This window comes from Callorhinus ursinus, unplaced genomic scaffold (genome assembly GCF_003265705.2).
Source record: "Callorhinus ursinus isolate GAN/ISIS: 27379988/994484 unplaced genomic scaffold, GSC_fseal_2.0 scaffold10, whole genome shotgun sequence".
Lineage (NCBI taxonomy): Eukaryota > Metazoa > Chordata > Mammalia > Carnivora > Otariidae > Callorhinus > Callorhinus ursinus.
This window is the reverse complement of record NW_027397072.1, coordinates 70,400,074-70,423,783: the sequence shown is the minus strand read 5'-3', so window position 1 is coordinate 70,423,783 and position 23,710 is coordinate 70,400,074. Positions and strand designations below refer to the sequence as shown.

At 38.6% G+C, this 23,710-nt stretch overlaps 1 protein-coding gene across 18 annotated transcripts in view; it reads right to left on the bottom strand.

Moving 5' to 3' along the window:
* NRXN1 (neurexin 1) overlaps positions 1-23,710 on the bottom strand; it is a 1,133,502-nt gene that overhangs the window by 500,100 nt on the left and 609,692 nt on the right. The window lies entirely within an intron of this gene.

Below are 23,710 nucleotides of genomic sequence, written 5' to 3'. Positions count from 1 at the left end.
TTCTAGAGAAAGACAAACCACGAAAAACTAAAATAAAATTGGTCTGCGTTAGAAACAATATTATTAGAAATATTTTAGTGTACATGGAAGCAAGCATCTGGACTTCGAATTGGCAAACTCAAGAAAGAAATCTCATGATGATCTGCTTTTCAACTGAAGCTACCATTTTAGTCTGACTGATATAATTTTGTTTATAGTGTTGGCTATATGTTGGTCTAGTCTAGATTTTGTACTGAAAACACACAAGCACAGCAGAATATTTCACAACTGCTGAATCAATTCAAATCACTTATCTAAGTGCAGATGAAGGTTTGATTTGTGATGTGCTATTTCTCAGAGAAGTGCTGGTTTGACCACAGCAAGCCGGAACCACAAATGTAACAAGTAACATCGCAAAAGCTGACAGGCAGATGAGCTAACAGAAGTATACTAGGCAGTTACATAGGACAGGCTTTTTTTTTTTTTTTTAAAGATTTTATTTATTTATTTGACAGAGAGAGACAGGGAGAGCAGGAACACAAGCAGGGGGAGTGGGAGAGGGAGAAGCAGGCTTCCCGCTGAGCAGGGAGCCCGATGTGGGACTCGATCCCAGGACCCTGGGATCATGACCCGAGCCGAAGGCAGACGCTTAACGACTGAGCCACCCAGGCGCCCCGTAGGACAGTCTTGAGACATAAAATACATGCAAACATTTCCCCAAAATTGCTCACCATTTTCATTTCTATACAAAAGTGCGCTTAGCCTGTACACTGAGGACACGCTGCTTTTCCTTAAATGTCATTACCATATTCCTACTGAAAACATGTGCTTCCCTAGTCCAACTATGAAGACCAAAGCCTCACATTCAAATCTCAACAAAGTCTGGCATAAACTGTGCATAAGTCCTTTATCCCACATCTTGTACTTTGAATCCTCGACAAGTCAGAACTATTCATTGGTGAAGCATATTCCTCTCCTGCTTCTCTGTATTTGCTTAAGTCCTCTTCCCTCCCGGATTCCTGTCTTTGCTTTTATCATTAAATCTGTGGTTCTTTTACGTGACTGTGACTGTCTTAGTCCTGTAACCAGAAGTAAGCCCTTAACAGGACTGTAGCTGTATTCCCCAGCATGAAGAATGTATTTGTGAATATATTGGGAATTCTCAAATAATTGGGTCAGATCCCCTCCTATTAACTCTCACTTCATTTTGCTGTGCATGCCCCCACTCGCCTGACCTTTCCTCAGCAGTAAGTGCTCGGGTTATTCTGCCAGACTTCCCAATGATACTGTCTCCTTCTATGCCCTCAATAGACTGTCTTCCTCTACCTTTAACAACTGCAAGAGAAATCACCTTAAGAAGATAAACAACTAGAAATGAAGAGAAGGAGCAATGTGCCTGCTTTACTGCTCTGGAAAGGAAACCAGAAATGAAATACGGAAATTTGTCTCATCATTAATCAAAAATACTTACTAAGTACCTCCTATGTCTCTTAGGAGCTGAAGCTACAGCAATGAACAAGGCAGAGTCCATGCTCTTGAAGAGCTTACATCCCTGTGTTGGAGGTGATAGAGGTGATAGACATGCAATAAAGCATAAAATAGTGACATTATTCAATGTTATAAAGGAAAAGAGTGATTTGAAAGAGATATCTAAGAGTCAGAAAAGAGCTCTTTGAAGAGAAGATATCTAAGCAGAGATCTGCAGATGAGAGGGAAATGGCCATTCGGGCAGCTGGGTGATCACTGTGGTGTCTGGCATAGGGAGTAGCAGATGCAAAGGCCCTGAGGTAAGATCTAGTTTGTCTCATTCCTAAACAAAAAATTTCTAGTAGAGGCAAAATAGTGTGCAGATAGACTAGCATCAGATCCTGTTGGGTCTATGGACCATGATAAAAGGTTTGGTTTCTATTTAAGTACAATGAGATACCAGTGGAAGTTTCAAAAACAAAAGAGCAGCATAATTCTTTACCTCCACCAGGAATAATTTAATAGGGAGAGTCCTCGCAAGTCATTAAGAAGATACTTGTGTCTGGACCTAGAACCCCTGATACTGGTTAAGAACTGAAAGCCATTCTCTTGTCTCCAGTTAGGCTGGCTGAGGTCAGGGGTTAGAGAGACAGAGCAGACAAGTGAGGGTAGGGGTCTGTGCAACAATAGTTCCCACCACGATCAATGACAAAGTATTGGCTTGGCCAGCTCTGACCATTTGTGACACCAAAGAATGTTTTCTTCATATTTAATAGCATCAAGCACTACCTGATTTAATTAATCTGATGACTTCTATTAGCATTTTATATAATTCCCTGTTCCAGGCAAAGTTTTGTGGAGAATTCAAGAATACGGTACTCATCTCTAATGAGTTTAAGACCCAGATTCCTACTTGTTCTAAAAGCCTGCTTCATTGGCTTGTATCGGAGGCTCCTTCTGTTCTCTGATTCTAATTTTCGGTCCTTGTATATATACAGTGGTTGTTGGCAGATTAATACCACTAACTACCAGGTACTTCCTACTGCATGATGCATTTATAATTTAGAAAAAGAAGGATCGTTCTTATCAATTCACTGATGCCCTTCATTCTACTTTTTAGTAACAAGTGAGACCTGCTCATTGATTTAAAGCTTCCTAACTATTTGGAAACAAGAGATTGGATCTCAGTCATAAGGAAAGCCTTGCAGAGAAACAGGCTATAATTTATATCACCACTTCAGGCCATAGGATGCATTTTGCCAGAAAAATTAAAAATGCCAAACTTCAATGATAAGCATGCTACTGCCTCCTGAGCATTTTTGTGATAATTAGCTTTAAATATCCTGTCAAGATCCTAAGATGCGACACTAAAACATGATTGCTTCTATTATATGCCGGTAGTTGCTCGTGACGACTGGGAAGCTAAGACTTTATACTGGAACAGACTCCTTTTTGTTACATCCCAATCAATACCTTGCTTGGGAGTATGTGCCTTTATTTAACCTATGTATCGGGATATTTGAGAAGTTTCACCTTATGGCTTGTTTTAATTATTAACATCCATCCCAGCCAGCAAAGTTCCTGTCTTGTTGCTACTGCCTGGCTGTGAGGCTTATAATCTGTAAGTCAGTATTTGTCCTAATGGCCAACCCAGTTTCAGGTAGAGGCTAGGAATGGGAGAGGCAGACAATGCATTAGGGATTAAAGGCCAGAATGAGGCCATAATTATGGACAGCTTGGTTTTTGTAAATTAAGTGCAAGATGTTTAATCCTGAACACTTTCTGATCTAAGCTTTGTTTCTCTTTGTTGAAATGCTTCGGCTGGCTCCCTGTGATACACTGAACACCTCTTTCTACTTGTGAGTTTGATCTAAGGATTTCCAAAAAAGCATGATGCCCCTGAGATGAAGAGCTGGGTTGTCACAGGTTACCCCTGACAGGGGCACCGGGGCCAGACCTGCACACCTTTCCAAGAAGCTCCGTTCTTTCCTAGAGGCCCTTGAACATCACTTTACTCCTATTCTTCAAAACCGGAAAATGTAGGCTACAGAAAAGAAGGCATACTGGGCATGCCACAATGTGGACACCCTTATCACTTCCCACCCTCCGTTTGCATCAGTCAATGATACTGGTTGCAGAGACATTTTAAAATCCTTTCAATAGGTAACTATTTGTACTTACAGCTTTTGTGGTGCCTGAAATAAAATGATATTATTGGAAGGATATGAGTCATGCACTTCCTGGTAAACCCATCCTGTCTTTTTTGATTTTCTAAACTATTTTGTGGAAATTCCAAGTCTCACTTTTCTTAAGGAGAGAAGCTTAAGTAGATCAACTTTCTGAGACAGAATTCCAAGGGCTAAAATTTAAAGATCTGTGAATGCCACCAATTGTGTTTTTTAGTAACTGCAACTACAAGAGACTTACTAGGTAAATGACCTAATTCCACCAATAAAGCCAAATGGTGTAGATGGCTTTTGTCAATTACAAAAGTTCTTATCCTAGTATTCATCTTCAGAGGAAGAGGAAATATGTGTGGTTTTTTTTTTTTTTTAATTCACTTAATGTAACAAAAACTGGACTGGATCGCAGTTAATCTAGCTTTGGATGTATTACATAAACAAATGTTAAAAAGCACAGACTTTGCCCAATTCTACAGCAACACAGTGTGTCATATCTTGTTTCCCACGTTCACACCTTCAGGTCCACAATGACGTCTATTTGAGAGATTTCAGAAGTATAACTGGGTTCCACCGGGACGATTTCCACATCTAATATACCAATTCTTTAGAGGTCAGTCTTACAAAATCTTCTCTCTCATTTTCCCTGAGGGAAGCAGTTATTTTTGTTGCATTCAGCCCTAAAAACTCTGACTGCAAATTCAACCCCTGACCCATGCCCCAAGGACAGAATATATTCACCCAAACCTCAAGACAGTTCCGTGGGACGATGCATTTCACAGGGGGTCTCCTTTCCGTGCCACCACCACAACTGACAAAATATATATTCTCTCTGCTTCATGCAGTCCATTAAATTCACAGCCCTTCTTTCAAGATTCGGAAGTTCAGAATTGTGTTGCACAATGACAGCATTTAATGTACATGTGAAGGGAGTGAAAGAAACACTTGAATGTCTCAGTCTTAAAATATGAAGACAATATATTTACTGCTAAATTTGCTATGTCATGGAGCCCCATCCTTTATTAGAAGAGGGACATTAACTTTACAGTGAGATCTCACAAACGAAGAGGGTGGATTCCAAATCACAAGCTGTCTTGCCTAATAAACAATCACTTACATCATCCAAATGCATTTTTATAATAACAATAAAATACTTTAATAATAATCTACTGCTTTCAGGAAATTCTAGGACAATGTCCAAGTTGGAAACCACTGGTTTATAAATATATAAACCTGTGCAATAATAACTAAATGGAAGTTATTGGAAGTTTCTTTAGGATAAATTATTGATATGTAATTATGCAATAGTCTAATTTGGGAAAGTCATGTAATAGATATTCTGAAAGCAAAACAACATTTTGACAACTCATCAATGTCTTTCACCTTTCCTGTCGTATCTGGAAACAGCAGAGATACCCCAGTTTTTTATTCTTATCATATACAGAGTATATATGTGTGTGTGTGTATATATATGTGTGTGTGTGTGTGTGTATATATGTGTGTGTGTGTGTGTGTGTGTGTGTATGTGCATATATATATGACCCATTAGGCTAGTTTTCATGGTAGAACACAGCGAGAGAGGGAACACAAGCAGGGGGAGTGGGAGAGGGAGAAGCAGGCTCCCCGCCGAGCAAGGAGCCTGATGCGGGGCTCGATCCCAGGGTCCTGGGATCATGACCTGAGCCAAAGGCAGACGCTTAACCTACTGAGCTACCCAGGCATCCCTGTAACTGTAGGTTATCTTTTAGGGAGATATCAACAAAGTGTGTGACATTGGTGGTTTAATTGCTGCCTTCCCTTTTCCTGATGTGATAAAAGCCAAATAGAAGGTCATGAAGTTCTCCAGCAAATGAAGAATGATAAACATCTAATCCAAATCACTCTGGCCGAAGTCCGGCAGCCCCCTGCCCTTGCCTCAGTCAGGAACTGTACTGTCCTTTGGTTCTGTTGACATAATCCCAAGGGCTAAGAGTAACATCTTTAAAAAAAAAAAATCATGTCCTATTCATTCCCATTTTCTTGATATTCTTTCTTCTGTCATGCCTCGACAAAAGCATCTATCTTCAGAGAGAGGCGCTGGTTTAGAATGTGAAATTGAGAATACGAAATTTGAAAAATGGATATGAGGCCAAGTAGTCACTCTGTAGGAGGATGGAAGAATCTGAAATGGGCACTCGAAGGCCTGACTCACTGACTTCCCACTTCACAAGCGAAGTTCTACTGCTTCCTTTTCCTAAAAGAAGCCAATCCCCAGTTGGTTAGAGCTTTGTCATTGAAGAGAGGCTCTAGTAAGAGGAACAAGGAAGGCAAAAACAAACTGTAGGAACAAAATAAGCGATACATTTTCACTGAGAAGAACTTTTAAAATTGTGGTTTTAAGAATTTTTGTAAACACATTTAAATGGCTCCATTTTGTAAACTGCATTCACCCATAAAAGAGTTAGATATTCATCTCATTTTGTTTTTCCTAGAAGATGCTCCTGTACAATTGTTGCTTATAAAACTGCCCAGATCCCTGAGGTAGGTGGCGTCTTGGCACACGCTTGGAAGGGTGGCGTTTCTCACTGTGGAGCGGGGAACAGGATCGGCTCTTTAGACAGTCTGAACTGGATTTGAGTCTCTGAACATTTATTAGCCCTTGGGCTTTAGGAAAACAACAAAATTATGGTAAAGCTTGCTTTAGCACATCTACCTCTATCCTAGAGATTGCTATTCATTGTCTATTTTTTCATCAGCTCATTTAATGTTAACAAAAATCTAGTGAGAAAGGTACTGTTATTAAAACCCTTTGAACAGAAGAGGAAAAAGCGGTTCAGCAAAATTTAGTAACTTGCCTAACATCACAGAGCTTTTAGTACCTTATTTCTAGATTCATGTTTGTGAGTAAAGTATATTGCTTGTCTGAAGAATATACAACTGTGTATAAGTAAATATGTACATATATTGAATACAATTTATGTCTACATTCTTAGACCTTTGTCCTACTTCATGTAATTTTTCCATGGAAGAAAAATATTTGTGCCATGTATCTTTTCCAGAAATAAATTTCCCTATTTGACATTTAGAATTAAAAATAGCAAGAATAGTACCATTTTCACAACTCTTTTGACAACTGATCACCTAAGAGGCATCAGACCATACAGAGCTTCTACAGACTATAGAAATCACCTTTATTCGCGGGGGGGAAAAAGATAATATTCAAAATTTACTTCTGGAGAAAATAAAAACAGAGCCCTGAGAAACAGATCAAGAGTTAATTCACACAGTATCTTTCTAGAATTAATCATGATTTGTTCAAAAGTCTGACTGAAGACCCATAAGTACAGAGAACAAGCTGATGGTTGCCAGAAGGGAGGGGGTAGGGGGATGAAGAAAATGAAGGGGCCTGGGAGGTACAGGCTTCCAGTTATGGAATGATTAAGTCACGGGTAAAAGGTGTAGCACGGGGAATACAGTCGATGATATTGTACCAGTGTTGTGTGGTGACAGAAGGGAGCTACCCTTGTGGTGTGTGTAGCATAAGGCAGAGTCTTATCCAATCACTATATTGTACACCTGAAATTAATGTAACATTAGGCACCAGCTATACTTCTATTAAAAAAAAAACTCCTATTGAAGAGTAGTTAGTGAAATATCCAAACATTATCTAATGAATATCTAGCTAAAAATTGTGGCAACTCAGTACCCTCTCCCAATAGAACCACCCCATTTTCTGAGATCATGGGCTGTGTGCCCCATCCATGTAGCTTCTGTTGTAATAATGGAATGAGATAAAAGGGGCACAGTTATCAGGTGAAGGGCTATAAAATTAAAAACTGATCAAAATACCTGCTGCATTTGCTGTCTCTTAAGCACTTCCATTATATACCTATTATGAAAAATTGCATTGATTTACATATTAATGTTCTACATTTCAGCATGTGCCCTTTATGTTCGCACACAACAGAATATACTCTGTCACATGCATTTAACCTGCGTGACTCAGCCATTAAGGGAAAATTTGAGAGTGGGAGAAAAAAGAAACAGAATGAATACAGTTGCTCCCATTGTTCTCTTCAATGCCTTGGATTTTAAATCCTTAACTGTCACACAATTGAACTCTATTTTTGTCAGTTTGCCTATCAGTCACAGCAGAGCTTAACCTAGGGTGAGCCATGCGCTTGTCTTTGAAAGTGGTTTCTTTCTTTCTTTCTTTTTTTTTTTTAATGTTTCCAGATTCCTGGGCTGAGGACCTATGTGCAAATTTTGAGTATCTTTGTAGTTTCATTGTAATCTCAGTGACTTCTGTACAGGTAAAAACAAAACCAGAAAGCCATTCTCTATACCAGCCCTGTCCAATGGAACTTTCTGCAGTGATGGAAATGTTCTGTGTCTGAGCAGTGCAACTTCTGCATACTCTCTTGGTTCTTCCTGTGGCTCTTTAACGGCTCATTCTTGTTTGATATCCTCTGTTATCTCATTCCTTGAAACAGAGGATTACTTAAGATCAGGGATTATCTGTCTCCAATCCACAGGCCAAGTCTAGCCTGCTGACTGTTTGCATATGGCACGAGAACTAAGGATGTTTATTACATTTTAAAATATCTTACATTAAACATCAAAAGAAGATTAATATTTCATGACATATGAAAATATGAAATTCAAATTTCATTGTCCATAATAAAGTGTTATTGGAACACAGCTATGCTCATTCATTTACATATTATCTGTGGCTGCTTTTATGCCATGATGACAAAGTTGAATAGTGGCAACAAGGACCATATGACCTGCAAATCTGAAAATAATTACTATCTAGCCCTTTACACGAAAAGGTGGTTGACTTCTGCATAAGATGGCTCTCAACTTTCTTTTCTTAAAACCTTTTCCTTCGATCACTATGTCTGCTTCTCATCACTTTTATGAAGTGAGGGAAGAATTAACAACTGCTGAATTCCTATTATATACGTCAGGCGCTATGTCAGCACTCCATAGGCCTTATTGTCATCTTCATCACTAAATGAGTCAAGTAATGCTACTGTAAAATGTGAAATGTGATGCTCAGCTTCAATAACTTGCCGAGCATATTGTCTGATGTTAGCTAGTAATTTGTGGAGCAGACTTTCTGATTGATTGCAGGGAGTCAAAAATGTGTGCCACACCCATGCTTCCTTCCTACTCAACTCTGACTCTGCACTGCTCACTGCATCCCAGCCCTGACACTTCCTCCCATACATTTCTCTTCCTTTCCAGTCCCTTAGCCATCAGTCTAGCTCAGAAAAGAACTACCACTTTCCTGAATTAGTGCATGTTTTCTGTTGTACTAACTTTTCTCTCTTCTGCCTTCCATTTCTCCTGTGTGTTCTCATCACTAATCTCTCCAAAGGAACCCTTGTGAATCCATGCCACTCCCGTGTTTGTATCTCTGTAAGGATCCAGCGAGGGGCCATCTTGTCACTCTTTGGGCAAAACCACATTGTTCTTGTTCTTTCTTCCACCGGAAATGTCTTTCCCTTCATTTAAATCTGGTTACTCAGAACAAGAGAGCTTTTATTCCCCTCCCCCCACTGAACTACTTTTTCTTTCCTGTTCTTTTTTCTTCTCACCACCTTGCATGATGATGATCAGTGCACACATCTAAGCCCCACTACTCTACCATAATCTCCCTGAAGGCATGGCCTCATTTTATCCTCTGTACAGAATATCCTCACAGTATCCAGGACATAGTGTTTGAGGTAGATTCTGTTTAATCATGATTGGTTTAAACTAGTTGTGGTAAGTGGCTGTCTTAGTCTACTCTGGCTGCTCTAACAAAATACCATAGACCGGGTCGTTTAAATAATAGACGTTAATTTCTTACAGTTTTAGAAACTTGGTGATCCAAGATCAGGGTGACAGCACGGTTGGGTTCTTGGTGAGGCCCTTCTTCCTGGCTTACAGATGGCTACATTCTTGCTATATTCTCACATGACAAAGAAAGGTCTGGTCTTTTCCTTTTCTTATAAGGACACTAATCCAATTACGGCAGCCCCCCGCCCCCCATACATCATCTGAGCCTACTTACTGCCCAAAGGCAGTAAGTACCTCTAAATACCATCACCATGGGAAGTAGGATTTCAGCATAAATTTGGGTGGGGTGGGGTGGGCAGAAACATTCATCCTATAACACTGGCCTACTGAAAGGTAAAGGGGACCCTCAGAGAAAGCTTTTCTTCTTAATAAAAACTGATGCATGGGAGGGAACTCCTGTTCCTTGAACAGCTTCAACCATCTTGCGACAAAGAAGGGAGACACAGTTATCACACTCAAGCTATCAGATGGAAGGATGGAAAGCCTCTTGTTTGTGATGACTTATTCTGACCACTGAATTACCCAATACTACAGCACTCTTTATTTCTAGACTTTTCATGAGGGCTAAAAGAAATCTATTACTGTTTAGGCTACTTTTAGTTGAGTCTTCTATTATTTACAGTGTCTTCTGAGTCAGTCTTCAGCAAGAATTTATTGAAATTCAAATGTATGAGTGTGCATTTAAAAATACATATACTTTTACACCATACATGTATTCTGTATTCAGCTGTTTGATGTGTTTTTATCACTTTGCCTTATTATTTAGCATTTCACTTGTATTATCACTTCATAAGGTTATAGCATGTCTTTTGAAACTCTGGTGGAAGAAATCTTTATTCTATATATTTTCTCAGTATTAAACACGTTACGGATACCAAATATCTGTTCATTGATTGAATACACTAACAAATGTTGGATGAGGGGTAGAGAAATGTGGCTACTGGGAGGGGAAGAAGAATTCTTTTATGATTTCTTCAAAGTATGCCATGTGCAGCAAAAATATTGTAAAACACATCATCACCCAGATCACCTAAAAATCAGTCTGGGAAAGAAGAAAGACAGAAAGGATGGGAGCGGGGAGGGAGGAAAAGGAATATGGGGAGAAAGAAGAGGTAAATGTAAAGAATATTTTATATGAAAATGCTGAACAGGATGAGGAGGTCAATTGCCCAATACTGAGGCAGCTTCAGAAATGAAAGCAGACGGGAGAGCTTTTGCTTTTTCCTCTTGGCCACAAAACCCCTGCTAATTGAAGTAGCAACTGAACAAGCTGCTCTTTCCTTTCCCAGTGATATTTATGTTTTGAGTAGGCTCTGAATTTCATATTAAACACCACCACACCTCCTGCTTATCCCCTGCTTCTGGCATCTAAGCCATTTCCTGCTTTCCTATAGTCCTGTTTCCTTCTTCACACAACTTCATGAGGATGAACAAATAAATAGACAAACAAATAAATAAACCACCACCACCTTTCAGAGCATCTCCCAAGACTGAATAAGGTTCCCTGAGAGAACAACGGTGAGGCAGTTTGAGTAAGAGTGACACATTCCAAATCAGAAATGGCATTCTCCTACAAGCTGGATGGATGCCAAGCTTGAGAAAAACAAAATGAAATGAGAAGGTCATCTTTAAGAGTCTACTCGCAACTGTTAAGTGGGATATCCTTAGAGTCAATTCAGAGAAGCTTTTAGTTTCTTTGTTCAGTTCGTGAATCTTGAAACTGTGGGAGAGATTTAATGATACCAACAGCAATTCTAGTGTTTGTCTGCGGGTCTTGGACTGCACTGTTCAGAGCCTTATTTATTTTTTTAAAGATTTCTTTATTTTAAAGAGAGAGAACATGAGTGGCGGGGGGAGGGGGCGAGGGAGAGGCTGAGAGAATCTCAAGCAGATTCCACGCTGAGCGTGGAGCCAGACACGGGGCTGGATCCCATGACCCGGAGATCATGACCTGAGCCAAAACCAAGAGTTTAACGCTTAACCAACTGTGCCACCCAGGCACACCTGTTCAGAGCCGTCTTCTAGCCATTTTCATAAACTGTATTTTTTTTTCCTTCCTGCAGTTCAGACTTGATTTTTTTCTAGAAATGGAAACAGCATTAAAAGTGCTAAGAAATTTGCTAACCCAGCTTGCCCACATATTTATATCTCTGTCAGGATACAGTATTGTATTTACCAAGATTAAATTATCTGCTGTCAAAACTCAATGAAAATCATGGTGTACCAAGCCACACTTTAGAGAGGTAAGCATCTATTTCAAAATGCAAATCACACAGTAAGATACTTGTATTTATGGGGTTATATTGTACAAAATTGAAACAATCTGAAATAATGAACATTTCAGAGACAGTAAAGATCAAAGTTGCTAAGTTTGGGAGAGAGTATTGGATGACTGATACTGACATTAGATCTAGTAGAAACGAGTTCAAGTCCCACATCTGCCATTCACCAGTTGTGTGCTCTGGATATAAGTCACGTAGCAAGTCATGTATAAGATGCAGATGATTTCTGCTCTGCCTGCCTCATTTATGATGAATGAATGAAAACATGTATATAAAAATTATCCAAACTGTAAGAAGATATATCAATAAATGGAAGAAACTTTGAAAGCTGACATTTTCCCATTCATCAAGGACTTCACTTTCTGCTCTAAGAATCATTTTTCTTGCTAGAACCACAGAATTTGAGAAGTATAAGGAAATTTAAAACACATGTAGTCAAGCTCCCTCACTTTACAGGTAAAGAACACAGACCTAGAAATGTTAATGACTTATCCAAAGTTAAAAAATAAAACATATTTGAGAAAGAAGTCTAGATTAGAACTTATTTTTTCCATTTTATTCCTACTGAACAACTCCTCTGTCTGTTAAATGTAGAAGAGTTTTCCAGAATTTACTGTTTTAAAAAGAAAATCTTACATCAATATGGAATTTTTTAGTTCTAAGGCATACTTTCATACTAAAACCTGATTTTATTCTTATTATATCCTAGATAGGTTTCAGGGCAGATACTACTTTTGCCTGAAAGTGACAATTTTCAGAAGAGAGAAATGGATAGTAGACCAGGCATGGGATCGACATTTTGTATTTTGTACTCCATCATGTTTTGATTACAAGGGATTCTGTTTCTTTTAATAGTGCTGTGTACTATATTTTTTTTTAAAAAGTAGGACAGAGTAAAATTAATTTTGCTGGGGAGCCTTGTGATACCCCTTGCGATGTCTGGAGATACCCAAGGGCATCTCAAAACTAGGATGAAGAATGCCTCTACTAGATTATTCTATCTCCCAAAGTAATTTGTCTCTTAATAACAATCATAATTACCTTCTACAGTACCCAGACCCTACCCTCTCTACTAGGCAAAATATCCTCTGCAATTAGGATCTCCATGGTAAAAAAATAAAAGAAATAAAACGAAACCTTCTCAATGCTGTGTAGCTAGAAGCAGCCTTTCAATCTCCAAATCCATGCTGGGAAAACCACAAGTAGGTGCCAAACTTCCAAGCTCTTATATGAGTATTTAAGGCCTGTTTCAGTTTCACAAAGTCAATAACTATAGAAAAGCCTACTTAAGCAAAACATTCTTTGCTAAAGACATGGGGAAAAAAGTATAAATACCTAGCAGACCTGCTTAAATGAGCATTTTGAAATATTTACTATATCTGTAAGGTCACAGGCAACTCTTTGTTTTCACTTGCCCTCTTTACACAAACCCTTTCTCCCCTCTACCTGCCCTACTACCAGCAACCTAGAACAATATTCCCCCCATGAGGATGCTCAATTAGGGAAGGATCCAGTGTTATTTATATCTCACAAATAATTCTTCTAATTCGGGGCACCTGAGTGGCTCAGTTGGTTGGGCATCTGCCTTCGGCTCAGGTCATGATCCGGGGTCCCAGGATCAAGCCCCGCATGGGGCTTCCTGTTCAGCAGGGAGTCTGCTTCTCCCTCTGTCCCTCACTCCTCTCTCACTCTCTCTCTCAAATAAATAAATAAAAATCTTGAAAAAATTAATTCTTCTAATTCAAGGCCCTGGGTTATTTTCATCTGAAGTCTCATCTCATTATTCAATAAAATGGCTTTGCCCTCTGTGTCCGTAAGCAATCTCTATGGCAGTATGCACCGTGGCAGCAGGAGCATGTGGTTCTGTGTGCAGTGCATCTGTGCATCCATGTCATGCGTTGGGGGCAGGTAGAGTGGAGGGGAGGAGAGAAGGAAGGGAAAATGGAAGGCAAAAGCCTGTCTTTGATCCTGAAAATATGCTAGCAGGTTCCTAATTACTTTACTTAATGGTAAAGACAGCCCTAGATGTATGTTTCCCTTCCGAAAAGATGAAAAGGGTAATTTTCCCAATTTACAGATATCTTGGCCACTAATAAAACTTTAGTCACTGAGAAGTCATGGGTCAAGTGTGGATGAAATGCATTGCCTCCTCTGGGATGGAAGCTGCCAAAACCCAAATTCTTTTGGGGATGTTCACTATGCAGCAATTATCAAATAAAAACTCAGTACAATTAAAGAGAAGAAAAGTCTTTCTGGGTACCAACAATCAGTCAAATAAAGAGAATCCCAGAACGTCAGTTATCTTATTACAGCAGACTAAGTGTGGCATCTTCTAAGAGTGACAGCTAGAAACATCAAAATGAACTTTCCTGTCCTTCCACCTGTGGCTCTGATTTCCAACTAAGAAAGAAAGAAAAAAAAAAAAAGATTCTATTCTCTTTCTTTCTTCTCTGGGCATGGCTAGAAGTTAACTGAGTGCACAAGAGCCCTGGGATTGCGCATCTCACTTTGCTGATTTGCTTGTGGACACACGGCCTGGATGGAGAAAACTAGCAGTGGGATTTATTTTACATAATTCACTAGAGGCAGCCACAGCAAAATGTCAAGCAATGAATCTTTGCTTTCAGCCTGTCCAGAAATAGGCCTGGGAAGACCTTCTGACTCTACTGGAACTGGGGAGAATGGACTTTTTCTGAGCTGACTCAAAAATGCTGACAGCAAATGGCAGGTTACTGCTTAAGCACAGATGTCACTTCATTGTGTCAACTTGGAAATGATCAGCACAATCTGGCAAGTGCTATTTTTCTCACATTATGAGTGTATTTGGGCAGGTGCTATACTTCACTGAGGTCATATATTGTTTTTATGTTTTTGTTGTTGTTGTTTTTACTCAAACTAAAGGAGGAAAAAGATTCTTAAATATGTATTCAAAAAAGACTGGTCCTAAGTTTTGGTGAGGAATAAGAAAGGTTAATAAATATTTTTTCAATAATCAGAACATGGATAATTCCTATATTCGGGGGCTTTGTGGCTCCATATGCTCTAAACCTCCACTAAATCCAGAAGAAGGAAAAATAGCATTAAGGACAAATCTAGAAGATATTTTATAAAATAAGTCTCTCAGTGGTCTCTTTAATGGCCACAAAGCATTCTGTTGCCATTTGCATATTGTCCTGTTTGGCTAGAGACCTTGTCACTTGCACTGTCACCATGGACAGATGCCAGAGCTACTCAAAGCAGGATGTCATTGGAGGGCTATGCCTTATATCAAATAATACCTCACAGTCTGTGGGGGCCGCTGTGGGTTCTGATAGCTAGCTTAAACAAACAAACAAAACAAACAACAATAAAAAAAAAACCCATAATTATGTCAATAAGATTGCTGGCTCTCTTGTCCCAGTAAAGATAAAGATGAGACATGGTGAAGAGAAGTCCAGCATCAGGAGTTGCAGCTTGGAAACAAGTGCAATAGACCGCAGTTTTAGGTTATGCTACTGAGCTCTATGACTAACAGATGCATGTCTCTGAACCTTGCTGACTACGTCTGTATTAGATGACCAAACCTAAATCTGCAAGGAAAGACTGAGCTACATCTTTTAGAGGATGTCACAAATAGTAAGCCCTGGGTAGCTAGCAATGTGCTAAGTTCTAGAACATACCATAGCATAAAATACAGTCATGCTTGAAGGAACTTCAAGATCTACTTGGGGTAAACCATCCTCAACAAAATGGAAGAAAATGAACACAAGAGTGCAAGTGTAGTATTGTCAATGCTATAGGAACTCTAACAAAGGCAGAGGTCCTGATGTGTAAACAAGATGGAAAGCCTGACTCCTAGTAAATTCTATATAAGTGTAACGAAATTAATATCATCTTTATATTATTATTTATTATTATTATAACAATTATAATTGTTTATTATTTGTTAGGTCTTTTCCATAATGGACTCACCATATTATAGATTAAAATAAATACCCTAAGTATGCGATTTAAAAATCTAAGATTAGGTACTTAGTGAAAGGTCTCATAGCTAGTAAATTACAGAGCTTGGGTTTGAATCTACATCCAAAGATTTCAAAGCTCACACCAGACCACATGACTACAGAAATCGTGGGAGAATTTATTCTTACTCATCTTCAAGAATTATCAGGATTTGCTTCGTTGGTAGGAAAATAACAGGGCATTTCAGATAATGGTGTTGATACAAGCAATGGCAATGTGTCAGAGATGAGGACGGCATATAATAAGCATGAGGACATGGGAACCAGAGGAGGGGATGGTAAAGGGATGAAGGGAAAGTCAAGGTTCTAGAGAACATAGAGCCAGAAACTCTAAGGAAGATTCTTCAAACTAGACTTCAGATTAGAGATGGGATGTTGAGGGTATGTGTAATCACTGAAGGTTTTAAACCTGATGAATCTAGTTTTCAAAAACTAAATCCGATTTGACTACAGTTTCCTTTTTTTTTTTTTTTTTTTAAGAAAATACAAGAGCAAACAAAGTGGATCATATCCCTGCTATCATGGAGTGAAGAGAGACCATAAATAAGATAAATACTAAAGGAGTTTAATAGAGGGGCACCTGGGTGGCTCAGGAGGTTAAACATCTGCCTTCAGCTCAGGTCATGATCCCGGGGTCCTGGGATGGATCCCTGCGTAGGGCTCCCTGCTCAGTGGGGAGCCTGCTTCTCCCTCTCCCTCGGCCTCTCTCCCCATTCATGCTCTCTCTCTCTCCCGCTATCTCAAATAAATAAATAACATCTTAAAAAGAAAAGAGTTCAATAGATGTTGATGAAGTTTAAAGGTGAAAGTGAGTTAGGGAAGGGGTGAGAACTAGCTGGTGGGTGGTATGCAATTTATATAAGATAGACAGGCATGGCTTCATTGGGAAGGTGGCATTTAAACAGAAAACAAAACAAAACAAACTCTTCCTTCATTTTTCCTATTGCATTAATGCCTCCTCCCTCCAATGTGGTTTGGGATAATCACAAACAAAAATCTCATATTCCTTTTAGAGTTATTTTTCCCTTTGGACTTATATTTTTTATTTAAGGAAGCACATGCATATAACCTTCAACCTACCATGATCTTTATATAGAAGCTTATACAATGCTTTTATAACTGTTTGAACAAAGTTTGCTTTTGTTTTGATGTAAGAAGTTTAAAGTTCATCCATTATGGGGTAGGGGGAAAATGAATCTACAACAGATTTAATGTGATTCCATTTCATCTCAGCTCTTTAATCAAGAATAATCCCTCTTGTTTATTGGATTTTCCCCCTGTCATGTTCACCTAGTTTTTATGCAATTCAAACACAGAGATCACCGAATTTTCAGACCTTTTGATTCTTCTAGGTTTGTACCTTTCCTTCTACAGAATTCCTGAATTTGGTTTTTCATCACAACACCATGCAAGATTATATTATATTCTTATTGCTTAAGAAACCTAAAAAATGTAACGAATAACAACACTTATGATTCAGACAATGTAGAAAGTTTTCCTTAACTGTTGCCACTTGTCTCAACAGTTCTTGATTTATAGATTAGCTACTTAATTATCTATTGGTAAATGAATATTAGTCCTCTTTTTACTTCTGTTTCCATTTATTCTTCCTTCTTTTTTCTAATTAGCTAATTAAAAAAAAGATTTAGGCTTGAATACATACAGTTATATTTCTTAAATATTTTAAAAGTGAAAACTTTATAAACTTTCCAAAGATATGGGAAACATTTAACAAAGTTTATTTGAGCGTAACTTGAAATTCACCAATGTCATTTTAATTGGGAAGACTGGCATTTGTTCTTTCCAGTAGTTGGGGAAGACAAAAAAAAAAAACAAAAAAAACAAAAGAGTGCATGTTTCCCAAGAGTCTAATAGGAAAAAAATTGGATTGTGCATTTTGTCCAAGACTCCCACTCCATGCAAACAACAGCCTGTCTGTATGACCTATTCTCGGCTTTTGTATTATAAACATCAATTATTATAAATGTAGTTGTAGGTAGAAGAAACAGGAAAGATTTCATATAGAGACAAAACAGTGACATATTATTTTGGTTTTAGAATGTCAAGATAATGAAAAATATATTGTGGATTTCTGAAAGCTTATGTAAAAAATGGTCATCCATCAGCATCTGATTTGGTGGTTTGCTGCCCATAAGGCAGATACACCCACTACTCAAGCCTGTGTTGTCAAAAAACTTGAAAAGAATCAGGTGATATGATAAAACATCAGCTCTTTCTAAGCATTGTTAAATGTTCACAAAGCTGGATCAGAATTCACTGCTAATTTCTTTTAGTTGAGTCTCTGTTCTCAGCCTTCAACGCACTGGCTTAAAGTTGTATGTAATCATGACTGTTACTGGACTAAAGTCACATCTACCCATCACTGCCAACTTTTTAAGGAAGCATAGCATAGTTTTTTTGAGTAAGGACACTAAAACCAGACTGCATGACTTCAAATCTCAGCTCTGACACTTAATAGCTCTATGATCCTGGTTTTATAATTTATAAGATGTGGGATAATACTGTTACCTATCAAATACTACCAAGGCGGAGCACATAGTAGGACCTACATGTTGCCTATCATTGTTATTTCTAAGGTCTATAAACCAGAAATATTATGAGACCCATGGTTTAAACACTTGTAATAAAAGATAAATGCAATGCCACATAAATACTTTTTTAAAAAAAAATCTTTTTCTCAAATATTTACCTATGGTTGAAGTTTGAAATTTTATAGATTATCCTACTAGACAAATCAAGGCACCATTTACTAAAATGGGGGAAAATAAAGAAAAGAGAGATTTGAGGGAGAGGTAAAGATGTGGGAAGAGTTAAATTTAAAACATGTGGCATAAAGGTAGTATTTGAGGACATGGGGATGGATGAGATTACTTAGGGGATATTAAATGAGGAGAACTCTAAAATCAAGAACTGAGTAACTTCAACATTTAAGAGGTAGGTAGAATGGCAGAACTGGTGGAAACCTGGATAGAAATCACAAAGGGATGAAGACAACCAGGTGTGTGTAGTGTCATGGGTGGATGATGCTTCTGGAACAAGGGAGTTACCAAAGAGCAAAGCCAGTAAAGATTAAGATGGTAACTGAAAAATGTTTAATGGATTTGACAACCCGAAGTTTACTGGTGCTCTTAGAAAGAGCAGTTTTGGCTGAGTTCTGCCAGGAAAGCCAGAATGGTGTGGGTGGAATACTGAATTTTGGGTTGCATTTATCATTAAAAACTTTCTCAGAACTCGGCTATGGAGGAGAGCCACGGAAAAGTGCCTATGGTGGATGTTAGGTCAAGAGTAAGGGTTTTTGGTATGTTTGACTGTAAGATTAGTATAATCCAATAAATAATGTTGAAGATTCCAGGGTTGGGAGAGGAATAACTGAAAGACTGAGTCCTTGAGTAGATAAGCCCGATAGGACAGTAAAAACAAACCCAAAGTGTAATAGGAGAAGAAGTGGAGATGTACCGGTAAGAGAGTTTTCCTCTGCTGGCTTCTAGCTGTCTTCAATACGGCTTTCAGTCATATAGGAAGTGTGGGGTGTGGACTGGCTCACTTGTGGATTTGTGTGAGGACAACTCACAGCTATTGTTTCATGGTTGTTTGTTAGCCGAAGCAGCAGAGCATTGTTTAGTAACTAAACCATGTCATGTTGCAGAGTGGAAAGGGGACTGGCCTGAGAATTAGGATTCCAGAGGCCCTAGTTGGAGATATGTCTCTAAATGAAGGTGTGATCTTGGGCTAAGCATTTGAAATCTCTGAACCTCATCTTTTGCTCCTGTAGGAGACTGAGATGCAACATTGAGAATGACCAAAAAATGCTTGATGTCACTCTTTTATTACAGAACTTAAAGAGAGTCTTCAAGATTGCAAGTACATCGCAGTCAACATAGTTACATATATACTTATTTTGTGTTTATAGACGAAAATTTTAAATCCTCTAGGTTTTTAATAGGCCCTTTACCAAATCTGTCCTCCTCTGCGGGATGTTGTCAATTTCTTAACAGTTTGCCTTTTATAAATTTAAAAACAATTTTATTACTGTAGCGTTTAATTACAAACATGTGCTTGGGGCATAAAAAAATAGAATTAAACACAAAAGTCTATTTGAATATTTAGTACTATGGATGGGGTGCTTTTGAGGAGCAAACAAGTCTGCTCCCCACAAAATGTTCAAGGATTTTCTACGTCCTCCTACACTGCTTCTGTGATTTTAAGTGTGCTGTATAAATATCTATGCGGGCGCCTGGGTGGCTCAGATGGTTAAGCGTCTGCCTTAGGCTCAGGTCATGATCCCAGGGTCCTGGGATCGAGTCCTGCATTGGGCTCCCTGCTCCTTGGGAGCCTGCTTCTCCCTCTGCTTCTCTCTCTCTCTCTCTCTCCCTCTCTCTCTCATGAATAAATAAAATCTTAAAAAAAAATCTATGCAATGACAACACAATCAAAGATGTGCGAAGAATCTTTTCCTTCTTCTCTGACAAAAATCTTTGGTCTTCGTTAACTTAGGGCATAGTAAAAGACATTTAATTTTAGCCGTGGGGTATCCATTTTCTGTCACATGAAGAATAAATATACATAAAAGTAATAAGATCTCACAGAAAACAGTGTGGAGAAGTGCCGCCCAATTTTAATTTTCTGAAATGCAAGGGAATGCAATTAACTCCCTGGTTGTGATTAGCCTGTTGAAAGCTGGGTCCCCTCTGCAAATTATAGCCCCACAGCACCCATAATGATGTCATATACTCAGTATTATTTATTTGTCTTCTGATTTATGGCCCTGCAAGCGAAGTCATGGGACCTGTGGATTAATAATGAACAGAGCCAAGCTTAAGTTGCAGTTCTGTCTCTGCTCTAATTACACGTCTGTCCGTTAGGCTTCTTTCAAGTGGACATTTGCCAGTGCTGGAGTGAAAGCACTTACCTCAGGAGCAATATCTGGGGGGGGGCACCAAAACTCCGTGATCAAGACAAATAATACTTGAAAGCAATACTTAAAAATCAAAACTCATATTTTAAACATCAAAATTGGTTCATGATGAATAAAATGCCAAAATTTCAAATAAAGACGAGACTAATAATAGTGTAGTCTGAAACAAAAAGAAAACCCAGTATTACTGATTCTGCCTTGATTTAAATGTTTGGTATTTTATTCATCAGAGGATTTTTTTTTCTTTTTGGCATTGCTTTTTTCAAAGTATTACACTGAGTTTTTAGTGCCCCCTTAAATTTTGCCTATAGGCAAGTCACCCTAACCTTCAGTCTTTTAAATTTACCACCAAATAGCTGACACATGGGAAGCATTGTGCCCCTTACCTGTTTCTGATTTCACTGTGGAAGCACGATTCCTTTTGGACCTCAACCACTATTTCCCCCACTAAGTTCTCTTCCTTCTAGTCTCTGTGAAAGGGTTATTTGTGCGTTGCTCTTGACAAATTCTTCTGGGGTGGCATTTAATACTTCAAACAACCAAAACAACCTACCAAATCAGGGGAGATACAGAGTATTTTTAAGGAAAATAAATTCCAGGGGTCCCTGGGTGGCTCGGTTGGGCATCTGCCTTCTGCTTGGATCATGATCCCGGGGTTCCAGGATCGAGCCCCGCATCGGGCTCCCTGCTTCTCCGTCTCCCTCTGCCTGCCGCTCTCCCTGTTTGTGCTCTCTCTCTGTTAAATAAATAAATAAAATCTTTGAAAGAAAAAAAAAAGGAAAATAAATTCCATACTTTTTCCTCAAAATCAGGCAAATAGTTGCAAGGAAGGCAGTTGCAATGAGCAGTTTTCCAACAGGAGAAAGTCAGTAAATCTCTGTGCATAAACCTAACAAATGAATAATAGTTCTGTCCATTAAATCCTGGAGCACAAAACAAATGAATGATTGCAATCAAATAAAAAAACAAAAAGGCTGTGTCCAACCCCAAATGGTAAGTAAATGATTTTTGAACACTGACATATTGAAGACCCACTTCTGTTATACTTGCAATCTGTGAACCACTCTCCATTTCAGCACTTACTCAAGATAAAAAATTTACAATTTGTGGGGATTTATGATTAGTGTATCAGTGCCTGGTATTCCAACTAAACAGACTTTAAGCTTCATAAGGTGAAGAACCACAAATTCTGTTTGCTTATCTTTGTGTGCATGGCATCCTAACTGTCCCTGAGCTCTCCACAGGAAGGGACTCACTTCAGTGCAGGTTGGGTGGGTATAAGTGTCAACTCCAAGCAATGACATATGGAAGGATTTTCTAGCCAATAAGCAGAGGGTGTGGCAGGAAAATCCTACCTCAAGATTGCCAATAGCAAATTTCCTCAAGAGAAACCCATCCAGAAGTAGGGAAAGCCCTTACTCTTTACCTACCACTTCTCATTGGTTCCCAGAAGACGTATCTGGGAACCTGGTACTGACATCCTTGCTTCCTAAGCCTTTTAAATTCATGAAAGGAAATCTTAGACGGACTTCAAGGACTCGTTTAAATTATTCCTCACTCATAAAGCCTATGGGATTTATACTGTATTATATCATGTTGCTCTTGATTATATACCTTCTTGGATTGCTCACTGTAGCTCATGTGGTAACTTTCTATGAACAAAAAAAAAGAGGGGAGGGGCACAGTTCCTGCCATCAAGACACATAGTTGCCAAAATATCTGTCAAAACAATGGTTCAGTGATTCCATGACTATGAGGTAGATGGTGCCCCCTAGATTTCTGCAATCGATAAAATGTACAATACTACCTAGTGGTTACTGTTCCAATACTATGTTGCTCATTGTTATGTCACATTTTTGTCTTATATTTACCACGTAAATTTAATTTTATTCTTTGCTTTCCTGTTTTTTTTTAATAGTTAAAATAATTCTGAGGATATAGCAAGTATTAAGTGAATATTTCCTAGCTGTTGAATTGAAAACTTCCTTTAATACTGACTGTAGAAATACAGGTGGTTTTATTTTGCCTTTATTTGTCCTGTATTTTTATTTTTTAAAAAGATTTTACTTATTTATTTGACAGAGAGACACACAGCAAGAGAGGAAACACAAGCAGGGGGAGTGGGAGAGGGAGAAGCAGGCTTCTGGCCAAACAGGGAGTGCAACACGGGGCTCAGTCCCAGGACCCAGGGATCATGACCTGAGCCAAAGGCAGATACATTAATGACTGAACCACCCAGGTGCCCCTGTCCTGTATTTTTAATTGTCCTACAAGTGTGTCTTGTTTTTATAATCCAACAAAAAATGTTTTAAATTTGCCAAAAAGTTAGAACCTAAGAATTTGTATTACGGCCAAGCCAAAGTGACTGTGCCTTGTCTGATTCAAGGGAAAATGCCCTGCATATTTACAAAAACTTAATATAACACCATAGGATTCGGGTCATGGAATTTTTTTATCTTCTCATCAAATAAAGTAATCTCTTTATTGCCATGATACATTTCAATCTCTATGATGAGGTCTATAACTCATATAGCAAGTACAATGGACAATCTTTCAAATGTTCATGCAAATAGGGTTGCATCCTTATATTTCAACTCCAAATTGATTAAATGGAAAGTCTAATTTTTTTTCTAATCCTACTATAAATTTAGAAAGCAACCGTGTCCTTGGTAAGGTCAACCCCAAATCAAATATAAATATATATATATCTTGGGGCACCTGGGTGGCTCAGTCAGTTAAGTGGCTGCCTTCGGCTCAGGTCATGATCCCAGGATCCTGGGATGGAGCCCTCCATCGGGCTCCCTGCTCAGTGGGAAGCCTGCTTCTCCCTCTGCCTGTTGCTCCCCCTGCTTGTGCTCTCTCTGTCAAATAAATAAATAAAATATTTAAAATAAATAAATATATCTCAAAAGAGAGCTCTGATTACATCCAGGATATTCTTTGTTTTTGTTTTTAAAAATAATCAGAAACATCAGTTGGTCTCCATTAAAAATGAAGTTATCTAAAATTCACCTTTGTGGGTGTTGGGAGATTACTAGT